This window comes from Hipposideros armiger, unplaced genomic scaffold, assembly GCF_001890085.2.
Source record: "Hipposideros armiger isolate ML-2016 unplaced genomic scaffold, ASM189008v1 scaffold_331, whole genome shotgun sequence".
In the NCBI taxonomy this organism is placed as follows: Eukaryota; Metazoa; Chordata; class Mammalia; order Chiroptera; family Hipposideridae; genus Hipposideros; species Hipposideros armiger.
In genome coordinates, this window is record NW_017731681.1 from 1,831,876 (window position 1) to 1,838,041 (window position 6,166).

The following is a 6,166-nucleotide window of genomic DNA, read 5'->3' on the forward strand; positions in this document are numbered from 1 at the left end:
GTAGGGCTGGGACTTGAACCCAGGTGTGTCCACATCTACAGTCCAGCCCTCCATCCTGTGCAGCCAGGACTGGCAGCCGTGGGACTGGGATAAGTGTGGCTCTTCCACTGACTGCTACGCCACTACGGGCAGGGCCTTGCCTCTCTTTGCAACTTGGCTTGGTTTCTCCTCTCCTGTAAGATGAAAAAACTATAGCAGGTGGCCTCTAAGGGACCCTCCTGCTCTGACATTCTGGATTTCATTTCTTTCTGTAAAGCACTGCTCAGACCAGCGGAACCAAACAAACTGTTATAACTAAAGGAATGAGTAGTGGGTTCATCCCCTGGGGAGATGCTCTGGGGCAGGGACCTCCCCATCCCCCGACTCTCGTGCCCTGAAGACAGGTGACAGGCTGTTCTCTTGAGGAGGGCAGGGTAGCAAAATTCTCTGGGAATTCTCGGGCAGGGCGGGGTCCTTCCTGTGATGGCTTTATGTCAGTCACTGGGGAGGCCTCATACATGTTACACGTGGATTGTTTCAGGAGACATACGCTGAAATACTGATGCCATGTAACTGGGGTCTTGGTGCTACACACTGGCTCTTCCGTGGATCAACAACCACAGGAATTCGCCCTCCTAAGAGCTGTCTTGGGGAGGTGTCCTTTCTGGGGAGGTGTCCTGTCTTGGGGAGGTGTCACATCAGCCAGATGTGAGCTGGGGGACATGGCTCAGAATTCAGCACTGCTGGGGTAACCAGCCCTGTGCAAAGTTCCCCACCTGTGTCCATATGTGGGAACCAGTAAACACCGCCCTCCTGCCACCTGCCTACCCGTACCTGGCCCCTGGGCTTGGCTGGGGAAGGGAGGGATCACCCCATGCTTTCCTACTGGCATGGGGAGGCGTTCTTGCACTGGTGTGTGACTGTGGGGCAGCCTGGTGAATAAGAGAGGGACCCCAGGTTCAAATCCTGGCTCTGCTAATTAGTAGCTGTGTGGCATGAGGTCTCTTTGGGCCTCCGTTTTTCAGCTATAAAATGAGGGTAGTAACAGCCCCAACCTCACATTTGAGTGGAGTGGGGGCAGGGGTATCAAAGGATATAATGTGTGTGTGTGGAGAACCGAGCCCTGCTGAGCAACGGCCTTGCTGGTGGCTGTGGTGGCTCCCTCGGCAACTGCCCCACTCCCAGACCCTGAGCCTGCACTCCCCACTCCCCCCAGCACCTGGCCAACATGTCAGGTGCTCCTGAGGTTGCTCCCAGCACTGGCTGATGACATCCTGTAGCTTCAGAGTCAAGGTAGCCCAGCTGACTTACAGATGGTTTAACACCTACCCCTGCTGTGCAGTCTCCTCAGATTCCTGGGTTCCCTGGGGCAGGTGAAGGCCCAGGCGTGGGGAATGGCTGCCATGGGCTGGGTCCCCTCCTCCGCCAGGGGGAGCCCAACAGGGGCCCAGTCAGGTTCTGGAGCAGAAGACTGGATGGGATCCAGGCTGGAAGTTCCCAGGTGGGGTCAGGAACTCGGGGACGGGTCAGGCTGGCATGGACACGATTCAGAAGGAACCGCCAGCCACCATGCTTCGAGACTCCTCGGACTGTGAGGGGCTGGACAGCAGCCTCCCTCTGCATGTACTCCATCCTGGGCTTTCTAGGGAAGGGATGGCAGATGATGGAGGAGTTGACTGACCCTTAGGGGGCCCAGAGCACCTCCATCTAGGGTGGCTGTGGACGGTTCAGGGGGAACTGGGGAGGCAGGTGAGTGAGATCAGTGCATCAACCACGAAGGAAGCCAAGGGGCTCCATGTCTGGGACCTTGCTCTGGGAGTCAGTTTCAGGCGTGCAGGGCCCGTGTGAGGTCCCTCAGTGCCCAAGCCTTTGCGCAGAATCCCATAATGTGCCCTTTCCAGAGCACCTGTTCCCAAAGGCTCACTAATCAGGACACACCTGTTCAGCCCAACGTGCTCCCCGGTGTTGAGGCACTGACACACCCACACTTGAATGCATACCTGCACCCACACACATGCACACTCACACTCACACATGGCTGACCACAGCACAATGAGAACAGGAAGTATCAGCAGAAACAGAAAAGGTAACATGAGGATGTGAGAGAAGGAAAACAAAAGCCAGAGACAGAAAAAGCCAAGACAGCAGAGGAAATAACAAACAAGCAGGAAAGGGGGGAGACAGAGAGGACTGTGAGGAAACCACAAGACTGACTGGGCTTTCCTTCTGAGCGTCACCGTCCAGGCCTGTAAGGTGGGGTTCCTCGCTCCGAGGGGAGAGGGCCATGGATGGGGCAGTCTTTAGATTTGTCTCGGAGGCCCCCACATGGCCAGGGAGGGGGAAGAAGAGAAAGAAGGGGAGGGTGGTATGCCAACAGGGGCGCAGCAAGCAGCGGCCCAGCACAGGAGAGGAGGGGCTTTTGCTGGAACCTGGGCAGGCCAGCAGCATCGTGGCAGCATTGTGGCAGCCGTGACATTTACACCAAGAGAAGGGGGTGAAGACATGTCCTGGAACATGAAGTGTTGTTGTTGTCTCTAGAGCGGGAAAACTGGGTCATGAGGGCAGCTGGGTGGTGGGGGCGGGGTGGAAGAGCTGCTAAGGAAGGATTTCACAGAACCACGTAATCAGGCCAAGGCCTCCATGCCAGGCAGGGGCTGGGAAGAGGGAAGAAAACCCCCAGGCACCAGCTGTGGGTGGCTCCTGGTTGGCTCCTCTGTACACCTCCTGTTGTGAAAGCCACAACATCGAGAGGATGGAAGGGGAAGCCAGAGACCAAGAATGAGTTTACACATTCATTCATTCATTAATTCATTCACCTAACATGTGCTGGGAGGCTGGTGCTGTGCTACATGCTGGGGACACAGTGTAGAGCAAAATAAGCCAAGTCACCATCGAGGAAGGGAATCATGCAAGGAGCAAATAATCGTATAAGTGCAACTACATCTGGGATAAGTGCTTCTAAAGAAAGGTACTGGGTGGCAGACCATGTCAGAGAGGTCAGGAAGGGCTTCTTGGAGGAGGTGATGCTTGAGCTGGCATCTGAAGGGTGAAGAGGAATAAGCCAGGTGTAGAAGTAAGGGCAGGACATCCCAGGCAGAAGGGACAGCAAGTGCAAGGACCCGGCACAAGGTGTGGCTGAACCATGGAGGCCAGGGTGATGGGGCCGTGACATCCTGTGTGATGGGGCCGGGGAGGTGGGCAGGGCTGGGCCCTGGGGAGGGCTTTGGATTGTATTAAGGACAGGGAGCCACTGAAGAGTATTAAGCAAGTAAGTAACATGACCCAAATTGTTTTGAAACATCACTCCAGGGGGAATGGATGGTAGGAATGGGGGTGTGAGGAGAAGGGAGGACACCAGGGAAGTCATTGGTTAAGGAGATGGTGGAGGGCCAGGGTAGTGGCTGTGGAGACAGAGCAAAGGGGTCCAGTTTGGGACGTGAAATCAGCAGGATGGGTGTGGTGACGGATGACCTGCCAGGGCAGGCAGCAGTGAAAGGGAAGGTCCTAAACGGTCCTTCAGGCCGGGGTGGGAGAGGAGAAGGGAGGGACTAGCCCACCCCTTTCCCCCAAATAGCTGGTGTGTGCTTATGAGCCCCAGGCATTTTCTGCCTCCAAATGGTGGCATGTAAGAGCTGGCCTGGAGTGCTCTGGCCGCAGAAGAGCCAAGCTGGTCAGGGCTGATTTCCTGGAGAAGGGCAGGAGCTAGGCCCAGAGGGTGGGCCAGGTGTTGTCACGGGCAGAGATGGGTCGCTGACACGGCTGTGGAAAGAGGCTTAGCAGCAGGCATCTCGCAGGCAAAGCTGAACTTCGGGAAATGACCACGGAGAGAACCTGGCCACAGTTGGGAAACAGAAATAAAGCCGCCTGTTTGATTTCATAACAGAAAACACCTGATCTCTGGCTACGACGTACGAGGCAGCAGGACCTGTGTGTTTTACTTACTGCCCTGTGTCTCCGGTCACATATTAGGGGCTCAAAACTGTTGTTAAATAAATGGATGAATAAGAAGTCAGTGGTAAAACTTTGTTCTTGACAACAACAACACAACAAAAACAGAAAGCAGGTGCTGGAATGTGGACTTGACCCTCCCAAAGCCCTGGTTCCCCCGGCTCAGCTGTTCACTGGCCATCGGGCTCCGGTGGGCGATCCCCCCCCCTCGCCCCCCGCACCCCTAAGGGCCTCCGGGCTCAGCCCTGAGGTGATTCCCAGGACCAGGATTTGCGTCCAGCCAGGTGGGAAAGGGGAGGTGGGGGAGGGCTGGGGAGAAAGGTCACACCTTCTTTTTCGGGCCAGGTAACCAGAGCCCAGCATACGGCTGGACAGTGAGGGGGACCCATGGGGCAGGGAGGCTCCCAGGGCAGCCTGGCCAGCTGCCTTCCCTGGGAAATGCGATCCCCCACCCTGGGCTGGGGAGAGAGAGGGGGGCCATGCATGGGATCCTTGCCTCACTTTAAACCAGGACACCCATGAATTCCTGTCATGTCTGCAGGGCTCTGCCCTGTCTGGGTGTGGGGAGGACTGCAGGTGAGGACGGGAAAGGATGTCTGCTACAGGAAGGGCAGCTGGGCTGGCAGGTGCGGAGCCCCCCCAGACTTGCTGTGGCCTTTCCAGGATACCTTGTTCATTGCTGCTAGCACATCTGTTGAGCACTTTGTGCGATGCCAGGCCTGGAGTGGGTGCAGACAACACTGAGTGGACAATGGCTGCAGGGACCTCTGGGACAAGAGCCAGGAGACCGGGGTACTCGCCCGCCTTATTTCCCATGTCGCCGTCTGTCAAAACCTGGGGGCAAGGCCGTCTGTATGGAATGAGTTCTCCATGGACACATGTGGGGATGCCAAAGCGGGGAGATGGAAAGGCAGTACATCTCAGTGCTGGAGCAACAGGTCTGGGGGGACCCTGTTAGAACCAGAAGATGGGTGAGGAGACCCTGGGGAAAGAAAGGACATGGGGGATGTGGCCCAGAGTCAGAGAGAGGCTGGAACAGACCAGGGGACAAGAGGCGGCCAAGCCCCAAGGCTGCTGCCGAGCCTCCGAGAGCCCACGCACAGAGAAGCCCAGGAAGGGACAGGCTGGGCCTTGGGCAGGTGGGGCGCCCAGTACCCCGCGGAACTGCAGCCTGGGGTCGCGTGAGTTGCCTAACTGCAGACTTCAGCCCTTCCTAGCACTTGGTCCAGGCTCACCCAGACCCAAAGCCTGTCTCCTGGCAACCTGTCCTTTGTCTCCACCCATCTCTCCCCATCCACATGTCACCAGACCTAGTCAAGGCTGCCTCCTCACCGCCTCCCTTCCACCCTACTGCCCTCTGTTCCCCTCAGGCTGGCATCACCTGGAGAACGGCACCTGGGGCCTCCAGACCTGCCTGCCTGCTTTTGATCCACTGCTCCCCAATCTGCTCTCCTCAAAGCAGAGAGAGCTCTGAACACAAACCTGAGCCTGGCCCTTCCTGGCATAAAACGCTTTAGTTCCTTCTGAGAAGTTAAGGAAAGTTCTGGGAGGCTCATCTGTCATCACTCCCTGCTCCTTGCATGCTCCAGCCGGTCTGAGTGCCTCTGCCTCCCTGACCAGCCCTCCTCCCTGCCCCCACCCACCATCACTGCCTCTGGGCCTTTGCATGTGCTCTCCCCTTTCCCTGAGCACTCTTCTCATACCCTCCCCAAAACCCAACATAGGTGATCCTATTTCTCCCTCAGGTCTCTGTTGGCCATTTCCTCCAGGATGCCTTCCCTGCTCCCCCCTAATTAGGTGAGGGGGGCCCCTTAAGCCCCATGTTCTCCCACCAAACACTTATACTGGAATTTCCCTTTGGCTTGCTGAACACCCCCACCCACCCATCCACCCACCCACTGACAACAGACACTGGTCTGGCAGTTTCCTGAGTCAGCCTAGTCTTCAAGCTGGTTGACTGTTAATTAGATGACTGTCCTGCTGCGTGACTTGCCTTCTCTCAGGTGGCCACAGCTTGAGGAAAACCCAGCAGCAAGGTTGTGGGGAATGGTGTGGAGGCAGGGAGACAGGGGCAAGGGAGAACATGGCTCCCCATGCTAGCCTTACCCCATGGATGAGAATCAAAAAGTAACCAGAGGCCTTGGCAATTGACCCTTGGTACGCAGGGCCTGACACCCAGCCGGGCAGCGGAGCAGAGCTCTCTTTCCTATCAGTCCACGCCTCCTCTTCCTCCTCTTCC